The sequence below is a fragment of the Callithrix jacchus genome, chromosome 4 (assembly GCF_049354715.1).
Source record: "Callithrix jacchus isolate 240 chromosome 4, calJac240_pri, whole genome shotgun sequence".
NCBI lineage: Eukaryota > Metazoa > Chordata > Mammalia > Primates > Cebidae > Callithrix > Callithrix jacchus.
In genome coordinates this window covers 43420124-43435305 of record NC_133505.1, presented here as the reverse complement: position 1 = coordinate 43435305, position 15182 = coordinate 43420124, and the positions used below count along the sequence as shown (strand labels likewise).

The 15182-nt window shown below is 47.9% G+C and overlaps 1 protein-coding gene across 4 annotated transcripts in view; it reads left to right on the top strand.

Moving 5' to 3' along the window:
- Positions 1–2574: 2574 nt before the first annotated feature.
- Positions 2575–15182, top strand: part of TCP11 (t-complex 11) — a 61123-nt gene continuing 48515 nt past the window's right edge. For 2 of the 4 annotated variants that reach the window (XM_035295397.3, XM_078369023.1), the window contains exon 1: positions 2575–2666. The gene's annotated coding sequence lies outside the window, so the exon portion shown is untranslated. Of the gene's footprint in view, positions 2667–14684; positions 14743–15182 lie in introns of those variants that run through there. The other 2 variants (XM_078369026.1, XM_078369024.1) reach the window with 1 other exon arrangement.

The following is a 15182-nucleotide window of genomic DNA, read 5'->3' as shown; positions in this document are numbered from 1 at the left end:
TCTACACTGCCTGTAATTCATACTGCCCCCTCCCCAGGCCTCCAGGCCTCCATGAGCTGTAACCAATTAGTTTTTGGACTCCATACAGCACACTGTCTACAGCTCACACTGAGCAGGGGCCATGGGGGAAATGGGGTACAGTAGCATCAAGAGAGGCCCTGATCCCAAGCTCACAGCCCCTGGAGCAGAAACCCACCATCACCCTGGGCTTGCTGACAGGGAGTAGGCATTTAGCATACTTGTTGGTGGACTGTGTCATGAAAGGTCTTCAGGTGTACTCCTGGGCTCTCAGCCCTCTCACTACCTTCAGTCAGAAACGGGCTGTTTGCAGCCCCTTGGGGTGCTGCTGTCAAGGACATAGGGCCTGGAGGCCTAGAGGAGAAGTTGCCCCTTCTGATGTCAGGAGTTCGCCTCCCAGACACCCTCCTGGATGCTGTGGAGAAAGCCAGTCTGAAACATTGACTTGGCCTGGGCTGACCCAAGGTGAGGCCTGACACCAAACAACCCCGTGGTTGGGGTCGGGGAAGGGGATAATTTTTATTTTTGCTTCGTGACAAACTGCTAAATAATAGATCTGGCTGGGGTTTCAGTTTCTCCCCCGCTGGCTTGACCAATGTGTTGTCCAGTTGACTCAATCAGCAGGTTATTTTGGCCCTGTGGGGACCCAGGCCTTGGTTTCTGTTTCTGAAGGCTTTCCCCTCCCCAGGGTGTTTGGGCTTCCCCCACAGTTTTGGGTTTGTTTGCCTGCCTGTCTGGGGCCCTGAGGACTGAAGCAGGCAGCACTGGCCTTTGCCAGACTGTAGGTGTTTACATGACGTGGGCGTGTGGCACTGGGGGAACAGACCCCTGTCACAGAGGTGTTCCTCATGCGCAGCTATAGCAGCAGCATCTCCTCCCTTCCTTTATGTGTCCCAGTAAATGCCGTCCTCCTTCTTCCTCCAGGCTCCTCTGCCTTTCTCCCCGCAGAGCACGGCCAGCGACTCTTACTATTCATGACAGCAGTAGCAAAAATAGCAATTCCTTACATGGGAAGAGTCCTTAATGGTTTAGGGAGCCCTTCCACAGCATCGTTTCATTTCACTCTCCCACGGCTTCTGCTTGGGGCTGAGGCTCAGCGAAGTTCTGAGATCCACTCAAAGTCACAGACTCATCATCAGGGTTAGAGCATGTCCTTTGATTTCTGGTCCCATCTTCTCTCCTCTGATACGAGATGCCTCTTGCTTTTAGAGATCAGGGCAGCAGTGCTAGTTGGCACCCCAAATCCACTTCTTCCTTAGCAACAGAACCTCAATTGTATTCAAGGCAGCTTGTGCCCAGGCAAAAGAAAAAATTCCCAGACTTACTTGCAGTCAGTAATATGTAAGCAGAAACCTCAGGAAAATGTTTAAAGGGGTAGAAGGATGGACCCTTTTTAATTTTCCTCATTGCCTAGAATTCAGATGTAAGAGCTGGAGCTCAACAACTTTCTTGGACAATGTGGTGACTTTGAGGATAAAAGCCACTAGGATGGTACAGCAGAAATATAGATGGGGTGGAATCTCAGATGACCAGAAAGCCACCATATCAATCCAGATTCCCTACTCTCAGACTTCTTTTATATGACAGAGTACACTTCTATCTAGTTTAAGCCACTACAATGTGATTGTCCAATCCTCTGTAGCCCAGTTTAATCTCCCCAGATGCAGGGACCTCGTTTCTGGTGATAGACTGTCTCCTGCTCCTCTTCTACTCACATGGAATGCAGAGGGCCCTCTCCTCATAGTTCTCGCTTCTCAGTTTCTACCTGCTGGACTTGGGTCATCAGGAAGGCAGCTTTAAACCTGCTGAGAGTTCTGGAGAATGAGAAGCAATGCTCACGCCTGTAATCCAAGCACTTTGGAGGCCAAGGCGGGCGGATCACCTGAGGTCAGGAGTTCAAGAGAATGAGAAGTGACATAGGGCACACTTTCTTTTGTGAGTTTCTATAGCCAAGCAAAACTAGTGGGGGAAAACAGAATTCCAAGCACTCAGCAATTCGCACAGATTGGATTCTTCTGAGAGCCAGTTTACAAACACACACTTCAATCCCCCTGTCACTCCCCCAACATCCCAGAGAGTGGGACAGAGTTCATCATTTTGGGTGTGTTTATCTGCCCCCTATGCCCCAGAGCACAGCAGAAAATGGTAGGGTCCGTATTTTGTGATCCCTATCACATGATTCCATCCCAGTAAAAAAATTTGAGCACACATCCCTAATAGATGCACGTTTATGGACTCATTCCTATTAGTCAGTCCAGATGCATGAAATGGCAAATAACGGAAAGGCCAGGCAGTAAGTGTTAGATCTCTGAGTACCTTTACTGGTACCTGAAAAGAGATCAAGGAGAGGATGGTCTGAGGTGGTTTTATTAGATGTCCTTATGGACTGGGCTCTCTCCAGCTGTCTGAAGTTTCTCCATCTTTAGTGTGTTGACTTTTGTTCTTACATCTGTCCCTTCAGAATCACATGTTAATATTGCATCTGCCTTTTCAGCAGGAAAATGGAGGGTGGCAGCAGCCAGCCGGTCATGCTCTAATACTTGTTGTCCCCTTTTTAGGAAGCAAAATGTCTGTCCCATGGTGAATATGCCCTGATGTCTCATTGGCTATGTTGGTCACATGGCTTCACTGGCCACAAAGGAGTCTGGGTAAGCATTAGGCAACAAAGGAAGTGGGCTGGGGTGGGCTGTTGTGTGGCTGCCCTATAGAGTCTGCTTACACATGAAGTAGTGAGCTAATGTTTTGGGTACATTATAACACCTACATAAAAAATAGGGATTTAGTCGGGCATGATGGCACACAGAAACTTGGAGGCTGAGCTATGATTGCACCTGTAAATAGCTACCATACTCCAGCCTGGGCAACATAGTAAGACCCTATCTCTAAAAAAATCAAAATCTTTTTAAAATGTAGGGATTTAAAAAGGATAAATAAAATATAGACACTTTAATGTTACTTCCCACTCAGCTCCTGGGGCACCTGGAAACCACTGGTGCAGCATCAACAGTACAACCTCTGCAGCCAGAAGGACCTAGTATAAATCTTGTCCTGTTATTTATTAGCTGTAGCCTTGGTCAAACTCCTTAATCTTCTTAAGCCTCATTTTTCTCATCTGCAAAATGAGAATAGGAATAGAACCTACCTGACTGTTTTTTGTAATTTTCCTAGCATGGCTCTCAGTCTTGTAAGAAACAATAAATATTAGGTAATATGTCTCCTTTCAATAACAGCTTTCCATTCATGGGACAAGAGGTGGTGTGGGAATGAGATAAAGTATTGAAAGCAATGGTAATCCCTCAGAGAACATTTTAATAATGCTCATCATTTAAGTATCCAGGTGTTTTTCTTTTCCATTGCAGCAGGAGCCACATCCTGAGGCTTCCTATCAGGCACAGCATGGGACCAGGAGTCCTGCCAATACTTCCCCAGCTCTGCCACTATGAGTTGTAAGCCCCAGATCTTATTAATTCCCTCTCTGGGGCTCAGTTTCCTGAGCTAGAACATGGGAGGTCCTAAGCCCGTCTCCCCTTCTTTGGTTCAGGGCACCCAATTGTCAGCCCCCCTTACCTATGCAACATCTGCTCTCTCCCCACTCCCGTCCCATCCCACCCCACTAGACTTGATTTCTGAGGTCCTGCCCCTTGTGGCTGGCCTTCCATTTCTCTGACCTGTTCACCTATCATTCCTCTCCCAGTAGTTTGGCCCTTTTGAAAGTGCTCGCTTTCCTGGTAGCCTGTGAGATTCCAGGGAGGAAGAAGCATGAAGTTCTGGTCTCTGCTAGGATCAGCCTGGTTCCAGAGTTTTTCCCTAAACACATTCAGATCACTTTCAGCATGCCAGCCTTCTCCAAAGGGCTTTACATTGAAACTCAAATAACACCAGGAAGTAGATACTGCTATTATCATCATCATCATCGCAGAGAGGTTAAGTAATTTGCCCTAGGTCACACAGCTGGTAAGGTGCAGAGATACATGTTTTTCTAGGCAGTCAGGCTCTATAGCCCATGCTCTTAAACACTGTACAAAATAATAACCAATTTCTTAACTTTGTCCTTCCTCACAACTGAGAGGTTAGCTGTAAATACTGAGCCACTTGAGAGTATGTTGCATATATCATGACATTTCACCCTAAATATTTCAGCACGTATCTACCAAGAACAGACACTGCCCTGTATGACCTGAGAACTATCATCACTGATACTAGCATCTAATACATTGTTTATTTTCAGATGTCTCTGTCTCGAGTCTCACTCTGTTGCCCAGGCTGGAGTGCAATGCCCTGATCTCAGCTCACTGCAACCTCCACCTCCTGGGTTCAAGTGATTCTCCTGCCTCAGCCTCCCAAGTAGCTGGGATTACAGGCATGCACTACCATGCATGGATACTATTTTTTGTATTTTTAGTAGAGACAAGGCTTCATCATGTTGGCCAGGCTGGTCTCAAACTCCTGACTTCAAGCGATCCATCTACCTTGGCCTCCCGAAGTGCTGGGATTACAGGTGTGAGCCACCATGCCCAGCCTCAATAATGTTCCTTATAGCTGTTTTTTTTTCTTTTTCAGTATAGAGTCCAATTAAGGACTACACATGGTATTTAGTTGTAATGTCTTTAAAACTTAAAAAAATTGAGATATGATTCAAATTCCCTTAAATTCCTTCCTCTAAAGTGTACAATTCAGGCCAGGCGGGGTGGCTCATGCCTATAATCCCAGCACTTTGGGAGGCCGAGGCAGGTGGATCACAAGGTCAAGAGATCGAGACCATCCTGGTCAACGAGGTGAAACCCCGTCTCTACTAAAAATACAAAAAAAAAAATTAGCTGGGCATGGTGGTGCGTGCCTGTAGTCCCAGCTACTCAGGAGGCTGAGGCAGGAGAATTGCTTGAACCCAGAAGGTGGAGGTTGTGGTGAGCCGAGATCGTGCCATTGCACTCCAGTCTGGGTAACAACAGTGAAACTCCATCTCAAAAAAAAAAAAAAAAGTGTACAATTCAGTGGCTTTTAAAAAATATATTCACAAAGTTATGGAACTATCACCACTTAATAATTTCAGAAAGTTTTATGTTCAAGAGAAACTCCATGCCCATTAGCAGTCACTTTCCATTCCCCAGTTTCCCCAAGCCCAGACCAACCACTTACCTACTTCTTTGTTTCTATGGATTTGCCTGTTCTGAACATTCCATGTAAATGAAATCATATAATATGTGACCTTTAGAGACTTGCTTCTTTCACTTAGCATAATATTTTCAAGGTTCATTCATGTTGTAGCATGAATCAGAACTTTATTCTTTTTTTGTGGCTGAATAATATTCCACTATATGCATATTCATACAGTGGAATATTTATGTTTATTCATACATCTGTTGATGGACCTTTGGGTTGTTTCTACTTTTTGGCTATTGTGAATAATGCTGCTATGACACTGACTTTTTGAGTCCAGGCTGTTATCTGAGAGAACGTCCCTCTGTTCAGATTGTCTGATTGTTTTCCTCGTGATTAGTTTCAGGTTCATGGTTCCATTTTTTGTAGCCTTACAAATGACTTTCTCTTTCAGCTGAGCCCGGCCATGGGCCAGCATCTCTGCTCAGCTATGTCTCTGGCAGGTGCCACAGTCTGGTGGAGGCAGAGCTTCTCACCTCCCCAACAAAGTGGCACTGTGCTCATTCCCACTGCCCACAGTCCCTGCCCCTGCCCTCCTTGCCCCGTGGGCACAGAACCTCAGAGCTATTTCAGGCCCCTTCGTGGTAGACCTGGCCTGGGAAAATCTGAGGTCTGGCTGCTGGACACAACTGCCTTCCTCACAGGCATGAAGGTCATTCCCTGAGCTTGGCTCCTGCAGTCTGGTGGCTTAGCCCCTTGTTTCTGGTTCCCACTGGCCCCCAGCGGTCACCCCTGGCAGAGAGCAGGAGGGAGAGAAGATGCATCACAGGGATGGGCTTCCTGTTGACAAATGCCGGCTTGTGGCACTGGGTGTGGTTATGGCTCAAAAGAGCATCCATCTAAAAATGGGCCCTGCCTGATCGATGGATTCAGAGCACGTGTGTCTTTGAGTCACTGCTGTTTACTTCCCGCTGACAAAAACAACCTTTCTTTGTGGCTGGTTTCCTCTGTGCAGTCCCCAGGAGTCCCACTGCTATGAAAATCTAGAGTCTCTTCCCTCATGTACCTCTTCCCCAGATGAATAGCTCAGCTTTCCTGGCAAGACCTGAAGGGCTGTAGGGACTGTGGCACCATAGCTGTTTGTTTATTCGTTAAAGCTGAGGGACAGGGCTTTTGAGTTACTTTCTAACTTGCTGTGTGGCTTTGAACAAACCACTTGACCACTCTGTGCTCTGGTTTCCCAGCTGGCAATTACAGGATAGGTGACTTCATTCTTTGCCCCATGTATCTGCCAGCTGAGGTTTATTTATGGGTGAGACAATGGAGCGAGTAACGAGATGGGGTGAACCTCCTTCCTGGGACGGGTAGACATTTAACGATAGGGTAGATCCCATGTGACCATCCTGGCAGAAAAAGAGGTAGTTGTGGGAAGAATATGAGCTTTAGGGCCAGACATTCTTGAGGCCAAAACCTGTCTCACTGCATCTTACTAGCTGTGTGGCCTCAGGCAAATTACTTCATCTCTCTGATTCTCTGTATGGGGGATAACAGTTACAGCTTTTTTGTGGGGTTGATAGAGAGGTTAAAGGAGGTAACATCTATAAAGTGCTAAGGACAGTCTCTGGAATGCTGTAGATGCCCAATAACCACAGATATTGAGAAAGCCAAGCTGAATAGGGATAGCTTCACAAAATATATTGAAATCCTTACTGTGTGTTGGCATTTCTCATGCAGAGATTTAAGATAAGTAATTTACTGTTGCTCAATGAATACCCCCAAACTTTTACTGTTGTATTTTTCCTGAAAGTTAAGGCCCCCTTATCTCTCACTGTCTTTTGTGGCCAGCCCAGATTTCACCTCCTCGGAAAACAGAACCAATCAGAAATGTGTTTCAAAAGGTCCCAAGTTAGCTACAGGATAACCTTGTGGAAGGTGAACCCCGCCTGTGGAGCACTGTCTCCCTGGGAGGCTTTGTGGGTTCTGGCCTCCCTGGTGACTCTGGTGGGCCACCCAGGGGGTGAGATTTCAGGACTAGCCAACCACAATCATCACTGTCTTGCAAGCTAATTCTTGATAGTCCATGAAACTCCATTGACTTAAAGTTTTGATCCCTGCTGGAGAGAGATACCCCTGGGAAAACATATCATTTTAATCCTCTTCAATCATGTAACCATTAGCGTATGTAACTATGGCAGAAATTGCTGGTTATCCCCTGTACCATTTCTCTCCTCCATTTTATAATAGAAGTTCTGGCTGCCCAGTTAGACTAGGGTTTCTCCGCCTCAGCACTCTTAACATATCGGGCCGGATGATTCTCTCTTGTGAGGGGCTGTCCTGTGCATTGCAGAATGTTTAGCAACATCCCTGGGCTCTACCTGTCACCAACCACTCTTCCAGTTGTGACCAAAAAACGTCTCAGGCGGGACACAGTGTCTCACACCTGTAATCCCAGCACTTTAGGAGGCTGAGGCACGTTGATCACTTGAGCCCAGGAGTTCAAGACCAGCCTGGCCAACATGGTGAAACCCCATCTCTACTAAAATACCAAAATTAGCTGGGTGTGATGGTGCATGTCTGTAGTCCCAGCTACTTGGGAGGCCGAGGCAGGCAAATCGCTCAAACTCAGGAGGCAGAGGTTGCAGTGAACCAAGATTGCACCACTGCACTCCCACTTGGGCGACAGAGTGAGACTCTGTCTCAAAAAAAAAAGTCTCCTCAGTTGAGCATTGCTGAGTTAGATGTAGCCATGTACCCAGATGTAGCCATGTCACCAAGTTCTGGCCAATGGCATGTGACCTGGAACACTCAGAGAGGTTGATGTGTACAAATGCCAGGTCAAGCCTTTAATGGGAAGAGTGAGCCAACCACTTCCCATCTCTCCTTCCCACTGGCTAGGATGCGAAGGCAGTGGCAGGAGCTAGGGCAGCCGTCTTAGGCCCTGAGATGGAAGCTGGGTGTTAAGGTGGCAGAGCAGACACAGAGAAAGAGCCAGGGTGCCCAGCCATGTGTAGCTACCATGTGCACCCTGTCGCTCAGGCTTAAACTGCTGTGTGAGAGAGTAATAACCTGCTGTCTTGTTGGGGTCAGTGTTACCTTGGCCTTTGTCACAGTGGCCAGACCTACGTCCTGATTAACATAATCAGCTGACTGTAAGACTGACACAGGCAGCAGGGAGAACCAGAATGAATAAAGAAGGAATAAACTGGCCTCGATGGAGCTGGAGCCCCTCCTAAGTCGTAGGCACTGTACTGGGGGCTTTTGTGAATTCTCCAAGTAACTCTCCAAGGGAGGGACCATTATCCCTGTGTTTCCAGAAGAGGAGGTCACGGCTCAGAGAGATTAAGTGCCTTGTCCACATCATACAGCCACCAAGGGACTGAGCCAGGATTCAACCCTAGGCTTGAAAGACCACCACCTCCTGCCCGCCCCTACCATGTTGCTTCTTTGATTGAGAGACTGAACAAACATGAGCCTCCACTGAGGATGCTGCTGCCATCAGGATGAGCTGTCTCATCATCATGAAGCCTTGCTCCCATCTCCACACTACGCTGTCTCTCCCCTCTCACAACCCATGTTCACCCATATTCAGCTTGCCCATCTCCTAGTGGCCCAGGTTATCTATTCTTTGGTGCCTCTGCACCTTGACTCAGGCAGATCCTGTGGCCTGGGATACCTTCAATATCCTTCCAAATTCCTACCCACTAAACCTGCTGGCTCAGAGCCCTACAGCAGAACTCTGCTCAGACATCCCTTGCTCCAGGAAGCTTTCCCTGACTATACCCTTCTCAGTCGGACTGGGTCCCTCTCCTCTTGCTCCTTCCACACACCTGTACCATCCTCTGATGGCACCCACCACGTGGTCTGAGGTGTGATGTTTACTGTGAGTTTCTTGAGGGAGGGACTATCTTCTGTCTTTGCCTTTGCTGATCAGCATGAGGTCTGAAACGTGGTGCTCACTCAAGGATGGAGGGGTGGAGGGAGAGATGCTAGGACGCAGCAAAGCGGGAGACCAGCTCAGAAGCGATCCATCCATTTATGCATACATAATGACAAGTCAGCTGATAGTTACCGTGAAGGGTTTCCCAGAGAAAAAATGTCCTTGTGTTTTATTCTCAAAAAGCTAAGATACTAGAATGAAGCTAAGAATAATTGAAATACAGTACACACAAAAAAGATGAACTGTGAAGGCTCTGGTTCAATCTATGGAAAGGTTCCCCTGGTGCCCTGAGCAGGCCCTGGCTCTCTTCACCCCATTGATTCCTAGGAAGGCCAACTCATTCTAACATCAGCCTGTCAGACGTAGTTAGGAAGAACCATCTGCTGTCAGAGAGCAGCACATGGAGATTCCCAGCCTGAAGAGAAGATCAGGTCCCCCCTGCCTTCCTGCCCCCACTCACTCCCTAGATGGTGGGGGACTGGCTGCATGTCTTGTTCTGGGGGACCTGCTGGCATTCAGGAGTGGGGAAAGCCCTTCTCCAGCCCTCTACTCTTGAGAAGCCTCCCCAGAAAACAAGGATGTGGGAACATGTAAGAGGCTGGCTCCCTTTTCTCAGGGTCTCTGGAAGCTCAGAGGGGCATCTAGAGAGCCAGAACACAGGCTGGGCACCTCAGGATGTCAGCCTGATCTCCCCTAGTATGGGGGTCCACCATGGATCTAGAATTTCCATAGGGTACTCCTAAGGTCCTCTAATCAGTGGATTAGAAGTCTGGGCAAGAAGTCCAGCAATGAGGCCACCTTTTGCCAGAGCAGCTTTTCTTTCTCCCAGGGGAAGAGAGGGAGGGTAGGCCTTGCTGGCTGGATCAGTCCTGAGGGTGGGTAAGAACAACAGCTGTCCTGGTGATGGTGGTGGTAGTGGATGGTTGTGATGGTGGTGGTGGTGATGGTTGTGGTGGTGATGATGATGGTGGTTGCAATGGTGGTAATGATAGTGGTGATAGTGATGATGGTAGTAATGGTGGTTGTGATGGTGGTGGTGGCTTTGGTGGTGGTGGTTGCAATGGGTGGTGGTGATGGCGATGGTGGTGATGGTAATGATAGTGGTAATAGTGATGGTGGTAGTGATGATGGTGGTGATGGTGGAGGTTGTGATGTGTTGGGATGGTAATGATAGTGGTGGTAATGATGGTGATAGTGATGGTGGTACTGATGGTGATGGTGGCAATGGTGATGGTGATGGTGGGGTGCTTGTGATGGTGATGGTGGTGGCTGTGACAGTGGTGGTAATGGTGATGGTGGTGGTGGTGCTGGTAATGATAATGGTGATAGTGATGGTGGTAGTGATGATGGTGGTGGTGATGGAGGCTGTTGTGATGTGTTGGGATGGTAATGGTGGTGGTAATGATAGTGGTGATAGTGATGGTGGTACTGATGGTGATGCTGCTGGTGGTGATGGTGATGGTGGTACTGATGGTAATGGTGGTAATAGTGATGGTGATGGTGTGGTGCTTGTGATCGTGATGGTGGTGTTTGTGGTAGTGGTGATAGTGATGGCACTGATGGTGATGGTGGTGGTGGTGGTAGTGATGGTGATGGTTGTAGTGGGTGGTGGTGATGGTGATGGTGGTAGTGGTAATGATAGTGGTGATAGTGATGGCAGTCGTGATGATAGTAGTGGTGATGGTGGAGGTTGTTGTGATGTGTTGGGATGGTAATGGTGGTGGTAATGATAGTGGTCATATTGATGGTGGTGGTGGTGATGGTGGTGGTGGTGATGGTGGTGGTTGTGGTAGTGGTGGTAATGGTGATGGTGATGGTGGAGTGTTTGTGATGGTGGTGGTTGTGATATGGTGGTGATTGTGATAGTGATGGTGATGACAGAAGCCAGCCCTACTTAGGCACCATTCTAAGCATTTATTTAATCCTCAAAACAACCTTACAACTTTAAATTGATCCTGTGACTTCCCATATATTACCCTAGTAATTTTAAAGCCATTTTCCAGGGCAAAACATTCCCATGGAGGCATCCCATCTGCTCTTTGAGACCTTGGGCAGGTCAATTCACCTTTCTGGTAGACTCCCCATCAGCAAGGCACCAGCCCTGATGAGTTCCCACTGGTGTTATGGGACTCAGTTGAGACCAACAATGCAAACATGCTTTGAAGAGGTTGTGAGGACTCATCAGACTTGTGCTGTTATCCTCCCCTCCTCAGCCAACCTGGCCTGTGTGTGGACACCAGGGCCCGCCAGGCTTCCTCCAGGGAGGAAAGCTGACCCTTCCATGTTTGCATTGTCCTTTCTGTCATTTTCCTCCCTGCTCACCCGCCATTCTGTAGAGTACGGGTCTAGCCAGTGTGGACAAGTGTCCCAGCACTGGTTCTGCGCCTCACCAGCAATGTGACCTCAGGCAAGTGACTTCCCCTCCCTGGGCCTCAGTTTCCTCATCTGGGTATGAAGGGGTTACACCGAGCTATCCCTCTGTGCATCAAAATCCTAATGCCCTGTGATCAAAAGCCGGTGGAAGGCCTGGGGGACCCAGATACGAAAGCTCAGCTGAGCCTGGCTCTGCTTCCCATGTTAATGGCTTTGCCTAAAGGAGGCCCTGGCCATGGAAGCTGTTTTATCAAAATGTGTTCCAGCTCACTCAGATTACACTTCACTCCACTGAACTTCAAAAGGAGCACGAGAGCTCCTCTCCAGACAATTGCTGGTGCAATGTCAATACAGCCAGGCAGGCTCGAAGGGGTCACCTCACTGGGCAGCTTGGCAGGCTTTTAAGGACCCACAGAAGGGGAAAGCAGAAAGATGCAGGCAGGAGCCTCACACGGCGGGGCCTTTGTGGTTTTCACATGGTTATTGTCTTCCCTGGTCTCAAACTCTCTGATCCAGAAGAGAGTCCTGATGGGCCAGAAAGATAAGCAGCCTCTAAATGGATGAACAAGAGTCCAGGGAGCTGCAAGCTCGAGGGGAAGAATGAAGCAAAATAACATTGTGAGAGGACATGTTAGGGGTAAAATGTGTTAGCAGTTGTGTATGTGAAAAAGGGACACGCATTTTAGTTCATGATAAAAGTTGGTCATGTGATACGGCTTTCCAGAGAATCAAAAAGTTTGGTGCTGCATTTAGAGAAATACAGTATGAAGTTAAGGAAAAGTGAGAAATTGGCTGAGAGTGATGGCTCACACCTGTAATCCCAGCACTTTGGTGGCCAAGAGGGAGGATCACTTGAGCCCAGGAGTTCGAGACCAGCCTGAGCAATATAAGTAGACCCATCTCTACAAAAAAATTAAAAATAAAATTAGCCAGACATGGTGGCACGTGCCTGTGGTCCCAGCTGCTCAGGAGGCTGAGGTGGGAGCCTCTGCTTTGTTGAGCCTGGGAAGGCGAGGCTGCTGTGGCACCACTGCACTCCAGTGACAGAGACCCTATATCAAAAAAAAGTAAGAATATTAATTGTTCCCCTTTACAAGTGATTACTATGCCAGATCCTGGAGCTATCCAGTAATGTAGATCATCTCATCATTTTGTGATTCTTACAAAACCCAATGAAGTAAACACTAAGCCTGATCTCAGCATATTTCTGATGAGCAAATTGAAGTTCAGAGAGGTTAAGTCACTTGCCCAAAGCCACACAGCAGATAAAAGGCAGAGGTAGGCTTCAATCTCAGGTCTGATCACCTAGTCTGCATTCCAAATGCATATTCCAAAACAACATCATGTGAGGAATAATCAAAAGAATGGTCATTACGAATCTTCAACTTTAAGGGTGTGAAGAAGGGGCCCCAGACTTGCCCTGCAGTGGGTGAAAGGAAACCATCTTCTACTCCATGATCAGAGGGATCTCTAGCAGAGTCTGAAGACAGGAGCCACCTCAGGAGTAGTGATTTCTTTTACTTAGGGATATTTCTGCGTAACCACCCAGCAGGTTGCTGATCCTGAGATTTTAGCAGATGGGCTGAGGGATGGGTCGTGTAGACAAATCTTGGTCTCTGGCATCCAAGCATCATCATGTAAAGGCCTTCTCCAGGTATATTACTGGAGGTGTCCCGCTACCAAGAGGTCTCAGGCCAAAGTGAGAACTAACACAGCTTGAAAGAAACTAGGCTCAGAGTCAGGAGACCTGGTCTTTTGCCTTCAACTTTCAGTTGTGTGCTCTTGGGAAACTCATTTGATGTCTCTGGACCTGAGTTTCTTCACTGGAAAAATGAGCTTAGATCGGATCAATTCTGTGGTCCTAAAATGTAATTAGTTGCAGAGGAACTTGGGAAAAGAGACAAATCCTCATTATGTCTCAAGGTCAATGTTAGAGAAAGAGAGATCATGGAAGGACAGCTGAGGACTGGCCCCAGGGCAGTCTTCCAAGGAAAGGGGTCTTCTCAGTCGGGTGAAGCGGTGCTGGCTGAGGTTAGGGCTCAGGAGCTGGGCTGGTGGCCCAAATGGGGAAGCCCCATCTTGCATTTTTTATTGTGGAGGAGCTGGTAGAAACGTGCTCAGCAGACAAAACAAACACAGCAAGGTGTGTTGCTGGTGAACGTGTGTGGTTTGTCTGCTGAGAGCCACTGCCACAGTAGGCTCCTTTCTGCACAGAGACACAATCAGACAGGCTTGGGGAGGCCCTTAGTGAAAGAGAGAAGGAGAGCAGGCTCTCAGCTCCCAAAGGGCTGTTGAGACTTTGTGAATCTTGCCCCTGAACCACCTTTGTTATTGTGAATGAGGAGAAATTGCCCTGGGGTCCGCTTTCTGAGCAGAGGAAAATCAGATTTGAATCCCAAGTCTGCCACTCACTAGTGGGGTGAATTTGGGCAAGTCACTTAACCTAGATTGTTAAATGGGGCCCTTGTAAGAATGACAGGAAAGGGTATTACCATTTATGCTGGGGCAGCAGCATAAATCAAAACTCTTTGGGGCAAACTGGGACATAGGTCACGCTGCTGAAACTCCCTGAGCCTATTTCTACATCAGGAAAATGGACATTGTAATGAATGTCTGTGCTTCACGGGGCTGTGCTAAAGATTCAGTGAATGACACACATTTATGCTCGGTAAGAGAAGGCTCCATGTGGCCCTCCCTCTCTTCCCTCATTCTCTGTGCTTCTGAGAGGGGCTCTGAAATGGGGTCCCAGAGACGTGGGCTAGGGCCTCCTTCCAATCTGTGTGTTCTTTCCTGGAGGGCCGGTGCCCAAAGCCAGCTAGGGCTTGGGCCTCCTTTTGGGATCTGTTTGCCTTTTCATAAACACAGACCCAGGATTTTTCTTGGCTAGGCCTGTCTGCTCACAGCTCACAGATTGTACCTTCAAGCCTTTGCTCCCAGGTGATTTGCATCAGGATCTACCAGGAAGTTTGTTTTTCAAGGCCTTAGTCAACATGTGGGTGTGGAAACACCAACCAATTTCAATGTAGAGTCAACTCCTTTTTAAATAGGGACTTTCACATTAGTCAGACTTTTCAAAACAACATAATATTTAAACAAAATTCCATTTCCCCTTCTATCACCAGCAGCAGTTACTGAAGATATTTCTGTTCTGACCAGAGGCTTCCCCAACCCACTGGTTTCAGCTGGTTCCCTTTCTATGTCAGAGCCTGGGCTGTGATGTCACAGTGCTGGAGTGTGAAATCATTCCTCCATGGGTCTCAGTCTCCCTTCTGGCTCCTCAGGTGGACGCAGAGGACTGCTTGGGCCAGAGTCATAATGTATGTTGATTCATTCTGATCCTTGGTTTGGTGATTGCCTGGAATAGCAACACTGTAAACAGCATGATACTCCACCATAAGCCATCCCAGGAATTCCCATAGGTCCGCGTTCAAACCTCATAGCTCAGATTGTCTTTGAGGTACCATGAATTGGGAAGAAAATTTGTTTTGACAAAGTATCATGGGTCCCAAATGCGGTCACCCTGAGCAGGCCCAGACTTACACCCTTCGGAAACCTGCACCACGTTGGCTTGTTACAATGGACCTGGTGACTTCCCCCAGCTTGGGGCCCCTGTCTGTGTCTGCTCTGGTCCCTTCTCTCCTGGATTCTATATTCCTGGCTAGGCAAATCTGGCAGTCTGAGAACCCCTCAAGCAACTTCCTTGTTGTGCACTTATGTGCCCAGCACTCTGTTCAGTGTAACGGGCAGTATTCCACTT